The sequence below is a fragment of the Pan paniscus genome, chromosome 13, assembly GCF_029289425.2.
Source record: "Pan paniscus chromosome 13, NHGRI_mPanPan1-v2.0_pri, whole genome shotgun sequence".
Lineage (NCBI taxonomy): Eukaryota > Metazoa > Chordata > Mammalia > Primates > Hominidae > Pan > Pan paniscus.
This window is the reverse complement of record NC_073262.2, coordinates 75,530,357-75,551,671: the sequence shown is the minus strand read 5'-3', so window position 1 is coordinate 75,551,671 and position 21,315 is coordinate 75,530,357. Positions and strand designations below refer to the sequence as shown.

At 38.9% G+C, this 21,315-nt stretch overlaps 1 protein-coding gene across 6 annotated transcripts in view; it reads right to left on the bottom strand.

Moving 5' to 3' along the window:
• The window catches only part of RAPGEF4 (Rap guanine nucleotide exchange factor 4), a 317,379-nt gene that overhangs the window by 175,799 nt on the left and 120,265 nt on the right, over positions 1 to 21,315 (bottom strand). Inside the window, exon 1 of one of the 6 annotated variants that reach the window (XM_034954516.3) lies at positions 16,661 to 16,679. The exons of the other annotated variants lie outside the window; for them this stretch is intronic. The gene's annotated coding sequence lies outside the window, so the exon portion shown is untranslated. Of the gene's footprint in view, positions 1 to 16,660; positions 16,680 to 21,315 lie in introns of those variants that run through there. 6 annotated transcript variants of the gene reach the window in all.

Genomic DNA, 21,315 nt, shown 5'->3' with positions numbered 1-21,315 from the left:
AAGTTGAATCCCTGAATAGACCAATAACAGGCTCTGAAATTAAGGCAATAATTAATAGCCTACCAACCAAAAAATGTCCAGGTCCAGACTGATTCACAGCCAAATTCTACCATACAAGGAGGAGCTGGTACCATTCCTTCTGAAACTATTCCAATCAATAGAAAAAGAGGGAATCTTCCCTAACTCATTTTATGAGGCCAGCATCATCCTGATACCAAAGCTTGGCAGAGACACAACAAAACAATAGAATTTTAGACCAATATCCCTGATGAACATTGATGCAAAAATCCTCAATAAAATACTGGCAAACCGAATCCAGCAGCACATCAAAAAGCTTATCCACCATGATCAAGTGGGCTTCATCCCTGGGATGCAAGGCTGGTTCAACACATGCAAATCAATAAATGTAATCCAGCATATAAACAGAACCAAAGACAAAAACCACATGATTATCTCAATAGATGCAGAAAAGGCCTTTGACAAAATTCAACAGCACTTCATGCTAAAAACTCTCAATAAATTAGGTATTGATGGGACATATCTCAAAATAATAAGAGCTATTTATGACAAACCCACAGCGAATATCATACTGAATGGGCAAAAACTGGAAGCATTCCCTTTGAAAACTGGCACAAGACAGGGATGCCCTCTCTCACCACTCCTATTCAACATAGTGTTGGAAGTTCTGGCCAGGGCAATCAGGCAGGAGAAAGAAATAAAGGGTATTCAATTAGGAAAGGAGGAAGTCAAATTGTCCCTGTTTGCAGATGACTTGATTGTATATTTAGAAAACCCCATCGTCTCAGCTCAAAATCTCCTTAAGCTGATAATAAGCAACTTCAGCAAAGTCTCAGGATACAAAATCAATGTGCAAAAATCACAAGCATTCTTATACACCGATAACAGACAAGCAGAGAGCCAAATCATGAGTGAACTCACATTCACAATTGCTTCAAAGAGAATAAAATACCTAGGAATCCAGCTTACAAGGGATGTGAAGGACCTCTTCAAGGAGAACTACAAACCACTGCTCAATGAAAATAAAGAGGACACAAACAAATGGAAGAACATTCCATGCTCATGGATAGGAAGAATCAAGATCGTGAAAATGGCCATACTGCCCAAGGTAATTTATAGATTCAATGCCATCCCCATCAAGCTACCAATGACTTTCTTCACTGAATTGGAAAAAAGTACTTTAAAGTTCATATGGAAACAAAAAATAGCCCACATTGCCAAGACAATCCTAAGCAAAAAGAACAAAGCGGGAGGCATCATGCTACCTGACTTCAAACTATACTAGAAGGCTACAGTAACCAAAACAGCATGGTACTGGTACCAAAACAGAGATATAGAACAATGGAACAGAACAGAGCCCTCCAAAATAATACCACACATCTACAATCATCTGATTTTTGACAAACCTGACAAAAACAAGCAATGGGGAAAGGATTCCCTATTTAATAAATGGTGCTGGGAAAACTGGCTAGCCATATGTAGAAAGCTGAAACTGGATCCCTTCCTTACACCTTACACAAAAATTAATTCAAGATGGATTAAAGACTTAAATGTTAGACCTAAAACCATAAAAACCCTAGAAGAAAACCTAGGCAATACCATTCAGGACATAGGCATGGGCAAGGACTTCATGTCTAAAACACCAAAAGCGATGGCAACAAAAGCCAAAATTGACAAATGGGATCTAATTAAACTAAAGAGCTTCTGCACAGCAAAAGAAACTACCATCAGGGTCAACAGGCAACCTACAGAATGGGAGAAAATTTTTGCAATCTACTCATCTGACAAAGGGCTAATATCCAGAATCTACAAAGAACTCAAACAAATTTACAAGAAAAAAACAAACAACCCCATCAAAAAGTGGGCAAAGGATATGAACAGACACTTCTCAAAAGAAGACATTTAATGCAGCCAACAGACACATGAAAAAACGCTCATCATCACTGGCCATCAGAGAAATGCAAATCAAAACTGCAATGAGATACCATCTCACACCAGTTAGAACGGCGATCATTAAAAAGTTAGGAAACAACAGGTGCTGGAGAGGATGTGGAGAAATAGGAACACTTTTACACTGTTGGTGGGACTGTAGACTGGTTCAACCATTGTGGAAGACAGTGTGGCGATTCCTCAGGGATCTAGAACTAGAAATACCATTTGACCCAGCCATCCCATTACTGGGTATATACCCGAAGGATTATAAATCATGCTGCTATAAAGACACATGCACATGTATGTTTATTGTGGCACTATTCACAATAGCAAAGACCTGGAACCAACCCAAATGTCCAACAATAATAGACTAGATTAAGAAAATGTGGCACATATACACCATGGAATACTATATAGCCATAAAAAGGATGAGTTCATGTGCTTTGTAGGGACATGGATGAAGCTGGAAATCATCATTCTCAGCAAACTATCGCAAGGACAAAAAACCAAACATCGCATGTTCTCACTCATAGGCGGGAATTGAACAATGAGAACACTTGGACACAGGAAGGGGAACATTACACACTGGGGCCTGTTGTGGGATGGGGGGAGGGGGGAGGGATGGCATTAGGAGATATACCTAATGTAAATGACGAGTTAATGGGTGCAGCACACCAACATGGCACATGTATACATATGTAACAAACCTGCACATTGTGCACATGTATCCTAGAACTTAAAGTATAATTTTAAAAAAATACACGTGCACGTGTCTTTATAATAGAATGATTTATAATCCTTTGGGTATATACCCAGTAATGGGATTGCTGGGTCAAATGGTATTTCTGGTTCTAGATCCTTGAGGAATTACCACACTGTCTTCCACAATGGTTGAACTAATTTATACTCCCACCAACAGTGTAAAAGTGTTCCTATTTCTCCACATCCTCTCCAGCATCTATTGTGTCCTGACTTTCTAATGATTGCCATTCTAACTGGTGTGAGACGGTATCTCATTGTGGTTTTTATGTGCAGTTCTCTAATGACCAGTGGTGATGAGCTTTTTTTCATATGTTTGTTGGCCGCATAAATGTCTTCTTTTGAGAAGTGCCTGTTCATATCCTTTGCCCACTTTTTGATGAGGTTGTTTGTTTTCTTCTTGTAAATTTGTTTGAGATCTTTGTAGATTCTGGATATTAGCCCTTTATCAGATGGATAGATTGCAAAAATGTTCTCCTATTCCGTAGGTTGTCTGTTCACTCTGATGATATTCCTTTTGCTGTGCAGAAGCTCTCTAGTTTAATTAGAACCCATTTGTCAGTTCTGGCTTTTGTTGCCATTGCTTTTGGTGTTTTAGTCATGAAATTTTTATCCATGCCTATGTCCTGATAAACTCATTTCTTTAAAGTCAATGGCAACAACAAGGAAATCTTTACCTAAATCATTGCATTTGTACATATCTCTAGTTTGTGCTAAATGATTATGAGTTATTGTTGAATTAGGAAAGAGGGTAGCAGCTGAAGGACCAAGGAGGAAAGACCTAGAGTTGCTCTTGTATCCTTTGTAAGATATACAATCTAAAGACTATGCCAAGGTTATAATATGGATGACAGTTAAAATGTGTTGGCTTTCAAAGTATTCTCTAATACATTAACTTTAATTTTATTGTAATCTTAATTGTACATGGATACTATACCTAGCAGCATCCCTCTGAACAAGGTTCCCTGAGAAACATGAGAACATTTCCAGACAAGACGTAAAACTGGATGAATCTTGAGGAAGGTTCTTAGGAGTCTCCCAATGCCTAGTCTTGAATATCAGCCATCTCTGCTTTGTCTGGCTGTATTGAGAACGCAATTATAGACACATTGTATTCACTGTGAGAAAATTATTGGACTTTGTATTCAATGATTTACACTCTGTCTTCCAAAGTTGCATCTTCAGTTAAGGAGTCTGATTCCCTCTCCTAAGCTGGTGGCATGTTATAACAATCGATTGCATTTGACTAATGCACCCAAGTAAGGGGTATTCAATAAATGGTTCCGGTCAGTCTGAACTCTTCACAGACATAGAAAGCCTGAAGTGAGAGGGGATTTGTAACACCACTACTGCTTGTGAAGCTGGAAGAAAAAGCAGGAATCTGCTGGTATTAGGTCATTCTCTCACTGCTATAAAGAACTATCTGAGACTGGGTAATTTATGAAGAAAATAAGTTTAATAGACTCACAGTTCCATAGACAGTACAGGAAACATGGCTAGGAGGCCTTGGGAAACTTACAATCAAGGAGAAAGGTGAAGGGGAAGCAGGCATGTCTTACCATGGTGGAGCAGGAAAGAGAGAGAGGGAGCGAGGGGGGAAGTGCCACATATTTTTAAACCATCAGATCTCGTGAGAACTCACTCACCATCATGAGAACAGCAAGGGAGAAATCCGCCCCCATGATCCAATCACCTCCCACCAGGCCCTTCCCCCAACAAGTAGGGATTACAATTCAACATGAGATTTGGGTGGGGACACAGGGCCAAACCATGTCACTGTTCAACTTTTCATCCTCTCAGATGAGATGTCAAAAACACAACATACAACTACCCTGGGCTTGGCAACTAGCAGACTACCCAGTTGGATTGAAGGATGCCTTATCCTAAAAGTTGTAAATTATGAAAATAGGCATAACAATGCTGCAAAGATTATTCACCAGGAGTCAGTCATATATCTTAAAAAGGAATAATAGTACGTCACAGATAAGCCTCTGAAGAGTTTTGTTAACCAGTGCTAAAAGAACTAGTAAAGAACCATTAACAACTAACAAATGCATTTGATAGAAACAACAAAGTGGAAACAATACAATATATACCTTAAAGAAAAACAGCTCCAGAGAATAAAGCAAATTTGGAAACTGAAGTATGATTTAGAAACTAAATATAGGTCTTTCAATTATCCAGTTTTCTCAGAAAGTAGGTTTGTTTTTAGATATGCTATTATCTCTTAATCCCACATCAAAGGCAGATGATACATCATGGGAAGGATTCTGGACCTAACATCAGACTTGAAGCTGGGCACAGCTACTTCCTTGCTGTGTGACTCCAAGCAAGTTGGTTAACTTCTCTGAGCCTCAGTTTTGTTATTCATAAAATTAGAAACAGGAAAATAACCAACTGCCACCCAGAACTACTAGGAGGATTAAACAGCCATGTAAAAGTGAATTGGAAAGTGTCTTGAAAATAGCAGCTTCTCACTGCATTTTTTTTTAATCTGAAGGACTTACCCTAATTTAATATATACTTCCTTTGGCTGGTCATTTGCTTATTTCGATAATGCTGTCATCTCAAAATACTGTTGTAACTCTTTTAGAATTACCTTCAGTGCAAAAAAAAAAAAAAGTCTGCTGTTTTGGGTCAAAATGGATAATATCCCTTTTAGTGAGGTCTATGAAATGGGAATCTTATTTCCATTTTACAACTGAAGGCCCTGGCAAAGAGAGGTTAAGTGATTTACTCAAGGATATAAAATGTGTCAGAGGCTGAGATAAATCATCCAGATTTTGTGCCTTGCCCTCCACTACCCTCCATCTAACCCTGGGCTCTGTAAGCCATTTCTGTGAGTTCTTGAAAGGAAATCTCCTATGATTGTCACATATCCCTTGAGTCAGCTTTCTCACTGCAGAAAGCAGGCCGATACCAATCAAAACACTCTGCCAAGGGCCTCCACACCTCAAAAATCAGTGCAAGTCTAAGGCAAGTTAATTCAAAAGTTTTCCCTTTGAGCAACACACTAAATCCATTCTGAATTCACCTGAACAAGAAAGCCTCGTGCCTCTAGTTCCTGCCTGATTAGCAGGATTTCAGATATGATACAGTCTAGTTTGATAATGATGGAACAACCCTATGAGGAGAAGAAACTGCCTCTTTTTTTCCCCTAGAAAATATAGGTCTCTGAATTAAAAGCAGTGGACCACTGGAAAAGCCACATTTAAACAGACTATCTGAGACTTAAGGCAGGCAAGTGGTGTTTATTTTTCTTAATTCTAATAGAAATAAATATACAAGTTTTATACCAAAATTTAGAATTCAGTTAAAGGTGCTATACCTCTTTTCACAACATTTCAAAAGTTTTAATCAAAGCCAAAATATTCCCAAGCTACTGATTCTCCTAGCAAAATCCATAGTCTGTATTTAGTTATACGGCTCTGCATAGGAATTTTAATAAATTTAAATCTCAATTTATAGATAGGAAAAAATTATAAAGTCATATTTGAAATAGGAAACAAGCATAAAGATAAGTAATCTCACCTGGCTATATCCATGCACACAGCAGCATATCTCTCGTAATAGTCATGGTCAAACTGAAACATCCCACCGTGACTGAAGCCATTACCACCTATAATTAATTCCATGGGTTCCAGAACTTTGTTACTGAAGCCATAGCCCCAGTCTGGGGTTTATCTGCAAGGCTGTGGCTTCTCAGAACCAGGAATAGGAAAACAAATCCTGATATAAACTGACACAGGCCACGGCTACTTAAGAGGGATAAAAAGCTTAAAGATTGAGCTGGCATTTTTTCCCTCTCTCATGAAGCATAAAGGTCTCCACAAGTTTAGTTGGGTCCTCATTCAAAAAAGACATGATGGATAGCTTCTCAGAACTGGGAACTGGCCTACCAAGATATATATCATAGAATAGAATAGAACAGAATAGAATTGGATAGATTGATTGACTGGCTGATCATATGCATATATACATCATACAGTATAGTGTACCGGGTCATGTATTCCTACTATGGGTTACAATAAAAGAGGCTTGAAAAGTAGTGCAACAGGGACACCCTATCTCCCCCTAATTGGGTGAGCTGCAGGTGAAAGCAGCAGTATCCACACAGTGGTAACAGCAGAGGGAAGTGAGTTAATAGGAAGGCAGCGGGACTCAGGAATGAGGAGATGACTCAGGGGTGCTGCAGCACACCCAGGTTACCAGTTTGTCAGGATTGCTCCTAGTTTGAAATGCCCACTCCCTGGGAGTGGAGTTCACCCGTAGGATTATAGGATGTCCCCAGCTATTAAGCACCTATGATTTCCAGTGCATTTGTCTCCATGAAGGATGTCAATAATAGTATCTGCAGCCCATATGAAAAGACACTTTACCTCTACATTTTATATTTTACATTGTCTGAGCTCAGATTTCTGGACTTCCTTTTAGATATGACATACAATCCCTGCCCTCCAAATGCCTATGTCAGACAGAGCAGATAAACAAACACACATTCAATAACAGAAATATACTTATATTAAGGCTGAACATACAAAATCACCATTTTTGTAGGTCAAAAGTAGAGTCAAATATCAGCAATATTGTATGGTTGTGCATAATAAAAATCATCAAAATGCAGTGAGGGGTGGATGGCTAAGAGGCTGAGCTGACAAACACCCCCATCCCATATCCCATACACAGCTACATGGGTGAAACATCTAAATATTAGAAAACAATTTTCCATCTATAGTTCTCAAGACACAAAATTTACCATTAACTCCATGCAAGATGTTGGACTTCCTGTGCTTTCTAATATACAGCATAAAATTACCCACGGGGAAAGGACTTTTAGCAAAGAGATTTTTCAATATTTTAACTTCAGATGTTCAAAATTATTCCTTAAAAAGCACATATTAATTTTTTTAAAAACCCAAAACAATAACACAATAACTAAGAATTTATCAAGGGCTCTGGTTTGTTTTTTTTCATGATAAACTTTCTATTTTAATAGAGCTGGATTGTTTATGAAGGACTTTCCTGTGTTATCTCATTGAGGTCCCCTAATAACTCCATGAAGTAAGGGTTAGTCTTCACATTTTACAGATAGGGAAATGAATCATTCTAGAGATTCACTTAGAATTGGGGGAAATTCAGTTTTGTTCTTTAATGTAAACTTTGTTTTCAGATCAAATTCTAGTTGGCTCCAGATACCAAAACTACAAACACTTATTGAGATCCTACAAGATGCCAGGCCCACTTTGGGAGGCCAAGGCGGGAGGACGGCTTGAGCCCAGGAATTTGAGACCAGTCTTCTCTCTCTTGCTCCAGCTCTCATCAGTGACATGCCTGCTCCCCCTTCACCTTCCACCATGATTGGAAGCTTCCTGAGGCCCTCACCAGGAGCAGATGCCAGCACCATGCTTCCTGTACAGGCCGCAGAACTGTGAGCCCAAATAAACCTCATATCTTTACAAATTACCCAGTCTGAGGTATTCTTTCACAGCAATGCAAATGGACTAACACACATGTTCCCCTTTTAGAAGAAGAAAAACTGTAGAAACCCACTTAATTAAGATGAAGCTAGAACTATGATTCTGTCCTCTGAATTAATAAGTACTGTCAGGTTCAGACAGATAGCTGCTTCCATTGTTTGAATTTATCTGCAAGAGACATACCTTTAAAGAAGGCATAGGCACCATTCACAGGAGAGAGCTGTACACATGGCTCTTTCCTCCCACTCCCCAATACAAAGATTCCTTCCCCTCTGTCTCCCTTCCCCATTACATTTTCTCTTATTAAAACATAGAATGAAAAAGTAGAGACAGTCTGTGCTATATAAGAGCATGTTATGCAGTCTGCTCTAATTCTACAAAATGAAATATAGGACTCATACTTTCCAGAAGCATTAGGATGTCAAAACAAATTTAGAGTTCTCTGTGAATTTCAAATGAACCTTGAAGCAAAGGTCTTTCTTTCAGTTAAGTATTATCATTAAGGATATGAGTTGGGTGAATATTGATCAAAAACATTTAATTCATGCTTTTATTATTTCTGAGATTGATTACTGGGATGCTCGTTTTGTTAGGTGGTCCAATAATCTCTTCATGTGATTCCAATCTGTTCAAAATGCAATTGCATGCCTGGATGATAAGAGTCCAGCAACTGAAGCATGTCACACCTTCTTCCATTTCTCTGTCATTGACTAACAGTTAAATTTTGGATTAATTTAACTATGACACGATTTGAATTTATGAAATGTTTTACTTTCTTCATCTCTGGAAAGTTCAAATATATTCCATATTCTTCTACAAAAAAGTGGCTTTAAAGAAGTTAAAAAGGTAATATAAAAATTTATTTTCCTGATCCAAATCATCAGACTTCTTCTCTGTCACAAGAAACTTTTCCAAAATGTAATTAGGGCTCAAAGGTTCAAAATAGTTTCTTAAACATTAACTCCTTTACCTATGTAGATTGGCCTGGATGGACATTAGCTTGTGCCTATTTAATCAGGATGAAATTGGACAAGGCCAGTGGATTTAGTTCTATCTTTCACCACATTTTAATTATGAATGCCCAACAAATAGCCATACCCTCAATCATAAATCCATTTACTCATGAAGTGTTGAAAAATTAGATGGAGTCTTCCAACCATTACTAGTTTCAACATGAGATAGATACATTTCAGATGATAAGGAATCTGTTCAGATAAGCAAAGGAGTATTCTCTTGGACCTTCATGTTCAAGGGTCAAGAGTCTCTTCTCTTGAATGATTCCTCTCACCAACTCAATTCCCTTTTCCATTCCTCTGTAGGTTAAAATATTTAAAAGTTTGTATCTCATTGCCCCTATGAGATCATTCAGTTACCCCAAGGACAGTAAAAGAACTGAAGGAAACAAAGAAGCCAACTGCTTGTCTAAATAGATTTATTTATCCAAAATACAGACAAAGGTTTTTTTTATTTTTAATAAGCAGTTTTTGGCTGGGCACAGTGGCTCACACCTGTAATCCCAGCACTTTGGGAGGCCGAGGTGGGTGGATCACCTGAGGTCAGGAGTTCAAGACCAGCCTGGCCAACATGGCAAAACCCCATCTCCATTAAAAATAAAAAGAATTAGCTGTGTGTGGTGGCGGGCGCCTGCAATCCCAGCTACTAGGGAGACTGAGACACAAGAATCGCTTAAACCCAGGAAGAAAAGCAGAGGTTGCAGTGAGCCAAGATCACGCCACTGCACTCCAGCCTGGCAGCCTGGCAGCCTGGGTGACAGCAAGGCTCTGTCTCAAGAAAAAAAAAAAAAAAAAAGCAGTTTTGAGATAGAAAAGACTTTCGCATTCCAAAATTTTGGCTTAATTAGAGGGACAAATTCTATAAAGTTTACACTATAAACACTAGACTATCGAAGAATGTAAGAAGATTTTAAAGTCTGTATTTCAGCCCCAAAGGAGATCAATACAACAAAATTGGTGGTGGTAGTGATAGAACATGTTTGAGAGAGGTTTTTTGTAACAGAAGGGTAATTCAGCAAATTATTGGTTTGGGCCAGAAAAACAGGCCCACCCTCAGACTGCACCATTTTGGGGTTAAAATCCAAGTTGAGTTTGGAGTTCTGTTCTCCAAGCAGAAGGGATCTGTATCCTGCCTCCCAAAGTGAGGCCTGATCTAAGCATGGGAGCCAATAGTATGTATGTATTAACGGAAGCCACAGCAATGAATAGCATCTCCCCATTTCTCCCAAAGTCAGAAGAGTGCCCCTGAATACGACTTATATTTTAATAGTGTATAAAGAAAGATAAGCCTACAGAGACTAAGGAATAGGAGAGCACTAAAAAGCTGCAAGAAAATAATATTTCAAGAAGGGAAAGGAATCCACAATGTCAAATGCTATAGAAAAATTAAGGACTGAGGCTCTCTTTCACATTCAGAACAAGCAGGCAGGGGATGACTTTAGCTAGCCAGCTTTCTGTGGAGTGGCTGGGTTAGAATTTTAATCACAGTGGATTGAGGAGTGTCTGGGAAGGGAAGAAATGGATACAACAAATAGACAATTCCATGACAAAGATTGGCTATAAAAGGGGAGATAGAGTAGATAAAGGGGTGCAAGGGGAAGATGAAGGTTTTGTTTTGTCTTGTTCTCTTTTAAATTGGAATGGTTGGAGCCCATGTACACTCAGATGAGAAGGATCCACTGGGGATGAAAAGGTGAAAGATATAAGAAATGGAGGAAATTATGCATAAAGTAAGCATCCCAAGAGGATGAGAGTGAATGGGGTCCAGGACACAGATGAAGGGGTCACGGGAGGAAAAACCTCTTCTATCTTAACCTGAGGGACTAGAAATGGATTTGTACAAATGGACTATATATATGTATGTGTATATATATACACACATATAAAAATATATATATACACACACACATATATATAATTGCCAGTATTTGCAATGCCTCCCTCCCTTCACTCGGAAGGAGGATAACCTGCTTATTCAACCATCTATGACTCATCCTGATGGAGGTAAGAGGAATGGGTGGTGGGGGGAGTGGCCAACACCAAGACAGGCTAGTGTGCTCTACCCATGCAGGAATAAGAAAAGGCAGGCCAGGGTAAGAAGGCAAGGCAGATGAGTGTGGCAGCTGGTGAAGAAACAGAGGAAGAGGGCAGAGGGCAAGAAGAAACGAACTGCCACCAGGAGGAGCCAGACTTTGGGAAGAAAGACATGTAAAGACGATTTTTAGGAAATCTAGCTATATATTTTAAGACTAGTGCCCTTTTTGGTCTTGGCTGACTCCTCAAGAAACTTTCAGTAAAGACCTCCTTAGCCTTCCAAGGCTTCCTGGAGTTACACTTGATTTCACTGTGTTGAACTGTCCACAAGGCAGTTGGTTTTATTTGGACTACGCAGGTAATTGATTTGTTGGCAGGAAGCTGAAATCTTGCATGGTAAGAGGTGAGGCTGTTTGCAAAAAGTGACCAAGGAGGTGGTTTGGTCAAGGATTTGAGGAGAGTAGAAATCTTCAAATAGGTGTTGGGGAGAAGGGTAGAAATGCATTAGGAGAATATATAAGGATGGCTCAGTTGTGCCGAGGGGTCCAGTGAGGTTGGCGGCGATGGATGTGCCACAGAAGCCATGTGGAAAGTGGTGTGGTTTTCTCTGGCACTGCTCAGCAGCCTGGCTGGAGGCAAGAGAAAGCCTACAACTGGACTGAGGAAGGGTTGGTATTGGACCTGGTAGGTGACAAGGGCAGGCACAGACCTGCTTCATTCATTTCCAAGTATCCAGTACGACAATGTCCGAAGCACAGGAGTCACTCCATAAATCTTTTGGATTTTGTTTTTGTTTTGTTTGCTTTTGAGACAGAGTCTAACTCCATGGCCCAGGCTAGAGTACAGTGGCATGATCTAGGCTCACTGCAACCTCTGTCTCCCAGGTTCAAGCAATTCTCTGGCCTCAGCTTCCTGAGTAGCTGGGACTACAGTCACGTGCCACCATGCCTGGCTAATTTTTGGCATTTTTTGTAGAGACAGGGTTTTGCCATGTTGGCCAGGCTAGTCTCGAACTCCTAGCCTCAAGTGATCCACCCACCTCAGCCTCCCAAAGTGCAGGGATTACAGGCGTGAGCCGCTGTGCCCGGCCAATAACTCCTTACTGAATGAATGATTGGGAGAACCAGTAATATGGACAAGAGGGTGATTGAAATGATAGGCCATGGTATCCAAACTGAACAGGGAAGGAAGTGAAGACAAGGGGGACCTAAATCGGGGGACGTACACTGGAGGTTCCTCAGGTCTACCCAGTCAAGAGCCGAATCCCAGACTCAAGAGACAACTTCTCTGAGGCTGAAGCACCCCCTGGTGGCTGATCCAGGGAGCCATGAAGCCCAATGTTCTTTCCCCTCAAGAGCAAAATGCACACCTTTTTGTGTTCCTCCTTCAATGTCCAGTGCTCCCTTCATTGCCCTTTGACCTCTTTCTCACTCATACTTTAAACCTGCTGTTTTTCCTCTCAACTTTTGCCCCAGCTACCTCAGGTATCTCTCTCACTACCCGCCTTTTTCTCTCATCCTCGTTTGTGAAAACAACCCAAATCATGGCAGATATGGGTAAAGGTAGAACCCATGATATGCCTGAAATAAGGACAGGAAAATCCTACTTTTCATAATGAAAGAAGTCAATGTCTCAAAGTCAGTGAAGGCAGACACAAATTTTAAAAGAGTCACAACCCATACATATCATCTTGTAGTTAACCCTGAACACTAGCATTCAAAATATTTTCTATACTGGTGATTATTGCTTCTATTATGCTTTAATTATTGCTTACTGCTTATATAGTCATTGCTTAATATTGCTTATATATGCTTTAATTATTAACATGAAAAGTGGTTTTGCTATTAATTTTTATTGCAATTGTATGTGACTTTGACCCTAGGGTGGGTTGGGTAGACTTTTGAAAAGGAGCCTAAATATGTTTACAACATCGCTCCTATAAAGGGCTTGCAAATGAACTTGTGGAAAACAACCTTTTTGCCAGTTGGGGGTTTGGTATAATTTTGATTCTTGCTTGAATTTCCTTAAAAATCACAATAAGTTATTTAGGGAATAACAGTTGCCAAACTTTCTGACAAATCATAATGAATGGTTATGTTCTGAAAGGTCAACTAGCCATCTTTTGGCTCCCATTTCCTCTTTAAAACTGAGCTATTTTGAGAATTTCCATTCCTCGTGCTCTTTTTTCTTCCCAACCCTGACACTATTTGTATCCCCTCAGTGGCATTTTTTAACTCAGGAAAACTTAAATAAGTTCCAAGATTGCAGAAGAGCCTTATTATTTGATGATTGTGGGTCTTGTCTGGGAAAAACTCCAAACATAGATTTGCCATTTTAAGCAATTCCTTTGAATTCTCATTCTATTGTCAGCAATAGCTCTATGTTATTGGTTTATTATTGATTTTTCCCTTTCCCTTTACATAAGTTAACTAGAGCACTCCAATTTCCTCTTCTCTCTTGCTTTTCTTAGTTTATAAGTCCCTGAAATATTGTATTGTTCTAGCTTTTTGATTTTTAGAGAACACACACACACATTAGACTTTGCCATAATCATAAACCCATCATTTTTTCACTCCTCACTATGATTCTTTCTTCTTTGTCACCCTATTTTAATACAATCTGCTGCCATATTCTGTCATGTTCCCTTTTGAAACATATTTCAGATTCATCTTTTCCCCCTCATTCCCACGGGCACCATCCTGTCTCAGGTCATATTCTTATCAAAGGTACTGTTCCACCCTTCTAGCCAGCTTTCCTGCCATCCTACTCAGTCCCCCACCTCCCCTGTGCTCCACTGCACACTCAGTCCACAGGGTAAATGATACTACTATATCCTGTGAGGGCAGGAGAGCACCTCCTAACACCCAGGTACATCTCTTCTCTTAATTCCTGTATGATGAATGTTACTTTCTTCATTTCACAAAGGAGGAAACTTCCTCTCCCAAGAGATTAGGTATTTTGTCCCAAACCACCTAACTTGCAAGTGTTCAAGTCACTAGCCCTCAAATCTGAAGAGGGAGGGTGATCTGTGTTGCAACAGAAAAATTAAGCATCTCCATAACAAGGATTTAATATTTAATACCTTTAAAGTCAAGGAACTAGACAGACTTGCCGTTATCATATCAAGGGCAATAGTTTTCAAGAGATGGGATTTATAAGAGAAATGTATAAATCCAAGTGTCTGCTCTCAAAGAGTTTTTAATCTAGTTGGTTACAGCATGTATCTAGAACATGCTAGATACACAGCAAATGCTAAATAAACACTTGCTGAATTTGGGACCAGAGAATGGAAGGTGAGCCCTTGCTGCTGTCTCTGCTCAGCTTGCCACTAATTGTACTATTTAGTCATAGGATGCTTCTTAATATAAAATGCTCTCTCTGACACTTCCTTCTGACCCGGTCCCAAAGAATATCAGAACAATACACTGTTAAGAAAAAAGGCACTGAGATTACTGGGCTGCCTTCCAAACTGCAGGGGCCAATTTATTTTTTCCTAACTACAAGATAATTATTGCTGGATATTATTATGGGATTTTTCCATATGTCCTTTAGTTAGGACAGTGATGACCGAATGCTGCCTTTTAATGTACTCTGATCTCCTGCCAGCTTACCTCATTCTACCACTTTGTCTTTGGTTTTTATTTTTGTGATTATTCAAACTTCCCATCGCCTAATCAATACCTCATTTGGCCATTGCCGCTGTTGACAACACACTTCGACAAAGACTCTTTGAAAAGGGTCTTTTTTGCTGGCAGTGGGCTCATTTAAAGCAAGTTCTTGCTACGTGCATCATTTTGGCAAACAAGGACAAGTTCAAGGAAATTAGAGGCCAAACTTGACAGAGCACTGGGTGCAGCTGCTGGCCCAGCTGTGCAGTGATTCTCAACTGGTCCATTACCTCCAAAACTCAACTATTCAGCACAGCTTCCCTAGTCCAGCACTCCTGTCGGTCTAATATATTTGGCAACAGCCATTATTTCAGAAATGAATGCTCATGTGTATTTATAGAAAATCACATGCCTGCTCTATCAACAATTAAACAGATTAAGATTCAGCAGACATATTCCTCTAATTAGGACAAGATGGAAGACATAGTGTATAGAACCCTGCAGTTTGGTCAAGGTTTATTCTTTCCTAACAAGACTGCCATACTACATTTCATCAGTCAAACACCTAGGCTCGCCAGGGACACCATCTTCCTGGTATAGCATTCACTTCCTGTGTCTGCCCCATGGAATTTTCAGTCAGGGGATTCTATTTGCAACTGGCACTTCAAGATACCCCCTTTTCCCTCCCTCTAACCACACTATAGGATCAATGGACTGTTTTAAGGCTTGTTTTGAAATAGCATGTGGACAGCATCATGTGGTCACTAATTTCATTCAGTTACACCCTTCCCCTGAGCCTCAGTGTATGCTGTATGCTCACACTTAAGTAGTGTCTCCTCTGAACAAAAGCCTGATCACACTGTCTGGGCCATAAATTCCATCTTGCTTCGCTCTTGCCCATGCATTATTTAAGCAATCTTCTCGGTGAGCCGGCATGAGAATTTCCCTCAGAGCAACAATCAGCAGGCGCTTTAAGCCCTGTTCTAACGGGAAATGTAGGATATCTCAGAGAGTTCCACCCATTCATAGTCTCGATAATGAAATATGATAATCTAATTTGGTAAAAATAAACTGTGAAATCAGAGATTTGAGGCAAAAACTTTAAAGATGCAATTCAGACTAGCAATCAATGCTCATTCAGTTTCTGTACCATCTCAGCTTTCTCCTTGTGCAGATGCTTAAGTGATGCTAAATTAAATAATTGACAAATTTTTAAAACTGCTGAAAATTACCATCTGTACTTAATTTTGGAATATAAAAAGGTCCATAGAAAACACCCTTTATGATTATTTTGTCTAATAACAGATATGAAACAATACAAACATCCCAGTCATAAAATATAATGTGTTTCTAGCAGGCTGGCTTTACATATTTAAACATAGTTTTTCAAAACAAAAGACCACAGGAGGAGTGAAATGCTGGGTGACAAATACATTTTTTAAAAAAACAATTGCCAAATAACTGAGTTTTTCATTTCAAATCTACTCCTCTAACCCTTCACTTCCCCGTAAAACAAAACCAAAAAAAAAAAAAAAACAAACAAAAAAAACCCCCAAATAAACAAAACTCACGCACAGGCTTCCTGCAGACAGTTATGACAACCATTACTTTTTTTTACATTTCTCTCCTGGATAAACACTGGGTTAAACTGTTCTCTGTTAAGAACTTTATTAGGTTGATATTACATTTACACAAAATGAAGTCTACTTCTGTAAATAAACATGCTTGAGGCTTCCATGAAAACACAGAGAAGAGAAACAAGCTCCCTGTATATGTGAACACACTGCTAAATACATGGATAAAACAAGCTGAAACTTACACCAGACACTTCTCCCAGGTCCACCACGGCAGGAGCCCTAGGGGTACATTCTAGTTTTTTTTAAATCCATGTTCTCCTCTTCTCACTGATGGGACTACTCAGGCACATGGTCAAGTTGCAATCAGCTTCTCCCTTAGTGATGTATGAGAGCTGGACTGATTTATCTTGGCTTTTCTGCAGCATATTAGCACTAATGTTTCTGCGTATGCATCCTACCTTTCTTTAGCCGTAGCCCCGGCTTTATCATTGGTAATCTAAATTAAAGAGCCAGTGAACAGAGCAGGGTTGTTGTCCCCCACCCCTCCCTGTTTTCCATGAAACAATTGCCAGGCAGTCACTCCCGGACAAGGATTCCACTGTTTATTCTACCGAGCCTCCTCTTCAATATTCCATTGAGACTGGAAGTCAGAGTTGCAAAAGGATAGGTCCAGCGAGACTGTCTTAGTTCAAAGGTATATTTATGATTTATGCTCGAAAACAGTAGATGGCCTCAGGAAATACTAGAGAGAGCTGTCATTTACCAGTTTTTCACCCCAGAATTCAGAATCGACACTATTTATAAAAACAGAGCAACTTGATACTTCACCTTACTGCCCAGGGTGCACTTTACCTTCAGGGCACTCTTTCTGAGAAATCTCTTCCTTTTTCCACCAATATTTGTTTTATATACACATGCTTAAATGTTTATTTTAATGAGCTATATTGAGCTATGACTTAGCAAGTTCCATACAAGAAGAATAAAATGCTATAAAAATTTGGGCAGATCCATCAAACAAATCATTATTAACCTTGTTGCAACCTGCTATCAACAAACAGCAGCTGAAGCAGGAGCTAAAGGCTGTATTTAATTCATGAGCTGTCAATTCCTTTCTTTAAAACATGTTTAAAATTTTCTCAACCTCCACAAATGTTTGGGAAGAGGAAATATATCAGAGTACATTTTCATATGAAAGTTTTTAATATCTTGAAAATGTTGCTGCCTTAGCAGCACCTCAATGCTTTTTAAACTCAGATTTACAATGATTACTGAAGTAATATTAGGTTTATTTTCTCATTTTATTCAGCAAGACTTAAACAACTGTTAAGCAACAGAGTTTGATGGATAACAAAGCATACCAAGTTTCATCTCTATTTTTGTGTATTTTGTTAAGGGAATACATGATCATTTTCATAATTTTAAACATGTTATTGCATTTTAAATTTTGCTTATTAAAATTAACAAATTTAACACACCCATTTTCATGTAGGCATAAAATACAGACTTGTCATTTTAAACAGCTTTATATATTCATTTCCCTAATCCTAATGACATCTGCATTTCTTCAATTTTTCATTATAAAATAAAATGTCTCATCAGAAATGCTAAATACTCACATTTCAGGTTCTTCCCCAACCGCACCCCCCAAAAACAGAAAAAGGCAATCTCAAACTTTATGCTTCTCAGCGTTTTTCAAAATTTCAGTCAGGAGAAATAACTTGAGAGGGCTGGTTAGAGACTATTCAGGGTATCAGTTCTTCTTAGATTATATCACTTGGGTAAACTTTAAAAACATATATTGATTTCTGTGCTCTAAAACTTGGTTATACTTAACTGCTCCACAAACATCCAGATAAATTATTTTAAAAATTTAAATCTGGGCTTGTCACTCGGCTGCTTAAAACTCTGCATAGCTTCCCATTACTCTTAGGATGAAAGCCAAAATCTTTATCATGGCCTTCAATGACTCAGTTTTATTTCACTGGGAAGATAAGCCCACCTTCCCAGAACTGACTGGCTGGCATTCAGAACCATCAATCAATCAAGTATTGAGTCCCTGCTCTTTATGGGCCGGTCACTGGAGTATGGTATCCGAGCACTGGTTTGGGATGCTGAGAGAATTCCAGGAGCACATACACATGCCTTCTCCTTCAGTTTGAAAGTAACATACATGAACAAGATTTTACTACTCTACAAATCAGCTTATGAACTATGACAAAATCAAAAAGAGCAAGCCAGACTTTGAAAATACATCATAAAGATAAAATCAAGGGGTAAGAGGAATATGATGAAATTAATAATTTGGTGAATGTTAATTCAAACTGACTTAGGCTAGTTGAGAAAAAGGGAAACAGTCAAGAAGGAGCATAAACTCAAAAACAAGAATTGCTCAAGCCTGGTCTTGTTGTTAGGCTTTGAAAGTCATGACTCACATCAGCTAAATTACATTTTTAAAAGTTTACTATTTATCCATAACTGTGGTTCTGAGTGTTTTCAACAAATAACTCATATATGTTCATTACATTACTGTGGATATTACCTTCCTCTAAAAGTTCTCTTTATTTTAGTCACTAAAAGAATCACATAATAAACTTCACCAGTTTCCTTTTTTTTTTTTTTTTTTTTTTGAGACAGGGTCTTGCTCTGTCAGTCAGGCTGGAGTACAGCCGTAGGTCATGGCTTGCTGCAGCCTCAGACTCTCCAGGGCTCAAGTGATCTTCGCCACCTCAGTCTCCCAGGTATCTGGGACTGCAGGCACGCCACCACACCCAGCTAATTTTTGTACTTTTTGTACACATGGGGTTTTGCCATGTTTCGCAGGCTGGTCTCAAACTCCTGGGCTCAAGTGATCCTCCCACCTCAGCCTCCCAAAGGGCTGGGATTATGGACATGACACCTGGCCTATTTCACCAGTTTCTATGTAAGATGGCCCAAGCCAAGATCACAGGACTCTGAAAATAGGGATTTTCATAACTAAAGATCTACTTTGTAGTTAAGCAAGAGCTCATGATCCTTGAATGCAACTTGTATATAAACTCATGTCTCAAATAATGTATACACCGAAAGACATATGAAGTATCCACTGAGTAATGAGATCTTGGGATGAGTCTGGTGCATAAGGAATTGACACCATAAGGCCCCATAAGTTCCAGAATATTTTGTAGACTTCCTTCCATTGTCCTGAAAATTCACACCATTAAAAGCTCCCATTGGAAGAAATCCTAAGACTTGGATTTGCCTGTCTTCAAATCATAGTTCTGCCACTTACCAGCTGTATGACCTTGGGCAAAGTACTAAGACTCGCTCTTTGTGTGTGTGTGTGTGTGTGTGTGTGTGTGTGTGTGTGTGCGCGCGTATTTTAAATTCACCTGTAAAGTGGGATAATAGAGTTCTGCTTCTGGTCACGAAAGTAATTCAATTCAGGCCAGCTCTCCCACAGATAACAATTATAAGTCCTGGATAAAATATTTAAAAACAATAATAAAATTATCTGAAGGCAGTGGAGAATGACTGAGAACAGGCAGAAATAAAGGCGGGTGGGGGGTGGGTGCTGACACTTAGAAGAATGGCACTTGATAAATTACCCAATTTTTATAACTTTTCATCTAAGGACAAGGCCCAGTCAGTTCCACAGTGTGGCCAGAGTCAGATAAAAGCCTGTAGTCTTCCTGGTTGAGAAACCAGAGGACAGAGTTCAGGGAAATGATAGCAGCTAGAAGATAAAGGAGGAAATCCTAGAGAGAAGACAGCCACAGAGGGAAAGCCCCAGATTGACTACATGAGATCTGACCAAATCTCTGACTGATACCAGTACTATACATATGTGAAGCAGACTCCAAGCCACTCAGTTAAGGAGAAAGAACTGAACAGAGATGTCTGCTGCTGTCTCAGGGAAGACGAAATTGGAATTTGAGTTTTGCCAAGTTAACTGCCTACAAAAACAGAAAATCAATACTCTTTAAAGGCATATGACAGTATTCAGAATCTCTGTAATATATCACTCACAATGTCCAGAGTACAGTCCAAAATTACTACACATGCAAAGACACACAAAAAAATAACCCATCCTCAAAAGAAACCAACCAAAAGAGACCAACTCTGAGATAATTCAGATATTAGAATTAACAAAGACTTTAAAGCAGCTATTATAACTAAGTGCTCAAGGACATAAAAGAAATCTCAGCAGAGAAGTACAAGTTATTAAAAAGTACCAAGTGAAAATTCTAGAACTAAAAAACACAGTATCTGAAAAAAATTCACTGAATTGACCCAACAACAGATTGGAAAAATAATAATAAAACGTGTCAGTGAACTTAAGGATAGAACAATAGAAATTAACCAATCTGAAGAACAGAGAAAATTCTTTTTAACGAAGAAGGCCTTAGGGATCAATGGGATATAACAGCATATGTATAACTGGAATTCCAGAAGGACAAGAAGACAGAGAATAGACAGAAAAAATATTTAAAGAAATAATAACTCAAATTTCCCAAAATTTGGTTAAAAAACGATATAAACTTAAAAATTCAAGATTCTCAGAAAACCCCAAACCAGATTAATAAAAAACAAAACAAAATAAAGACCCATGCCAAGGCACATCGTATTCAAACTATTAAAATTCAAAGATAAAGAGAGAAACTTAAAAGCAACCAGGGGGAAAATGGCATACTATGTATAGGAGAAAACTATATTAGTAGTAACTTTCCATCAAAATTCACAGAGAATAGAAGATAATGGAATGACATCATTAAAATACCAACAGGAAAACAACACTTGTCAAGCTAGAATTCTATTTGTCAAGCTAGAATTCTATATCCAACAAAAATATTCTTCAACATTGGAGGCCAATGAAGACATTTTCAGAAAAACAAAACCTAAGACACTTAATCTCCAGCAG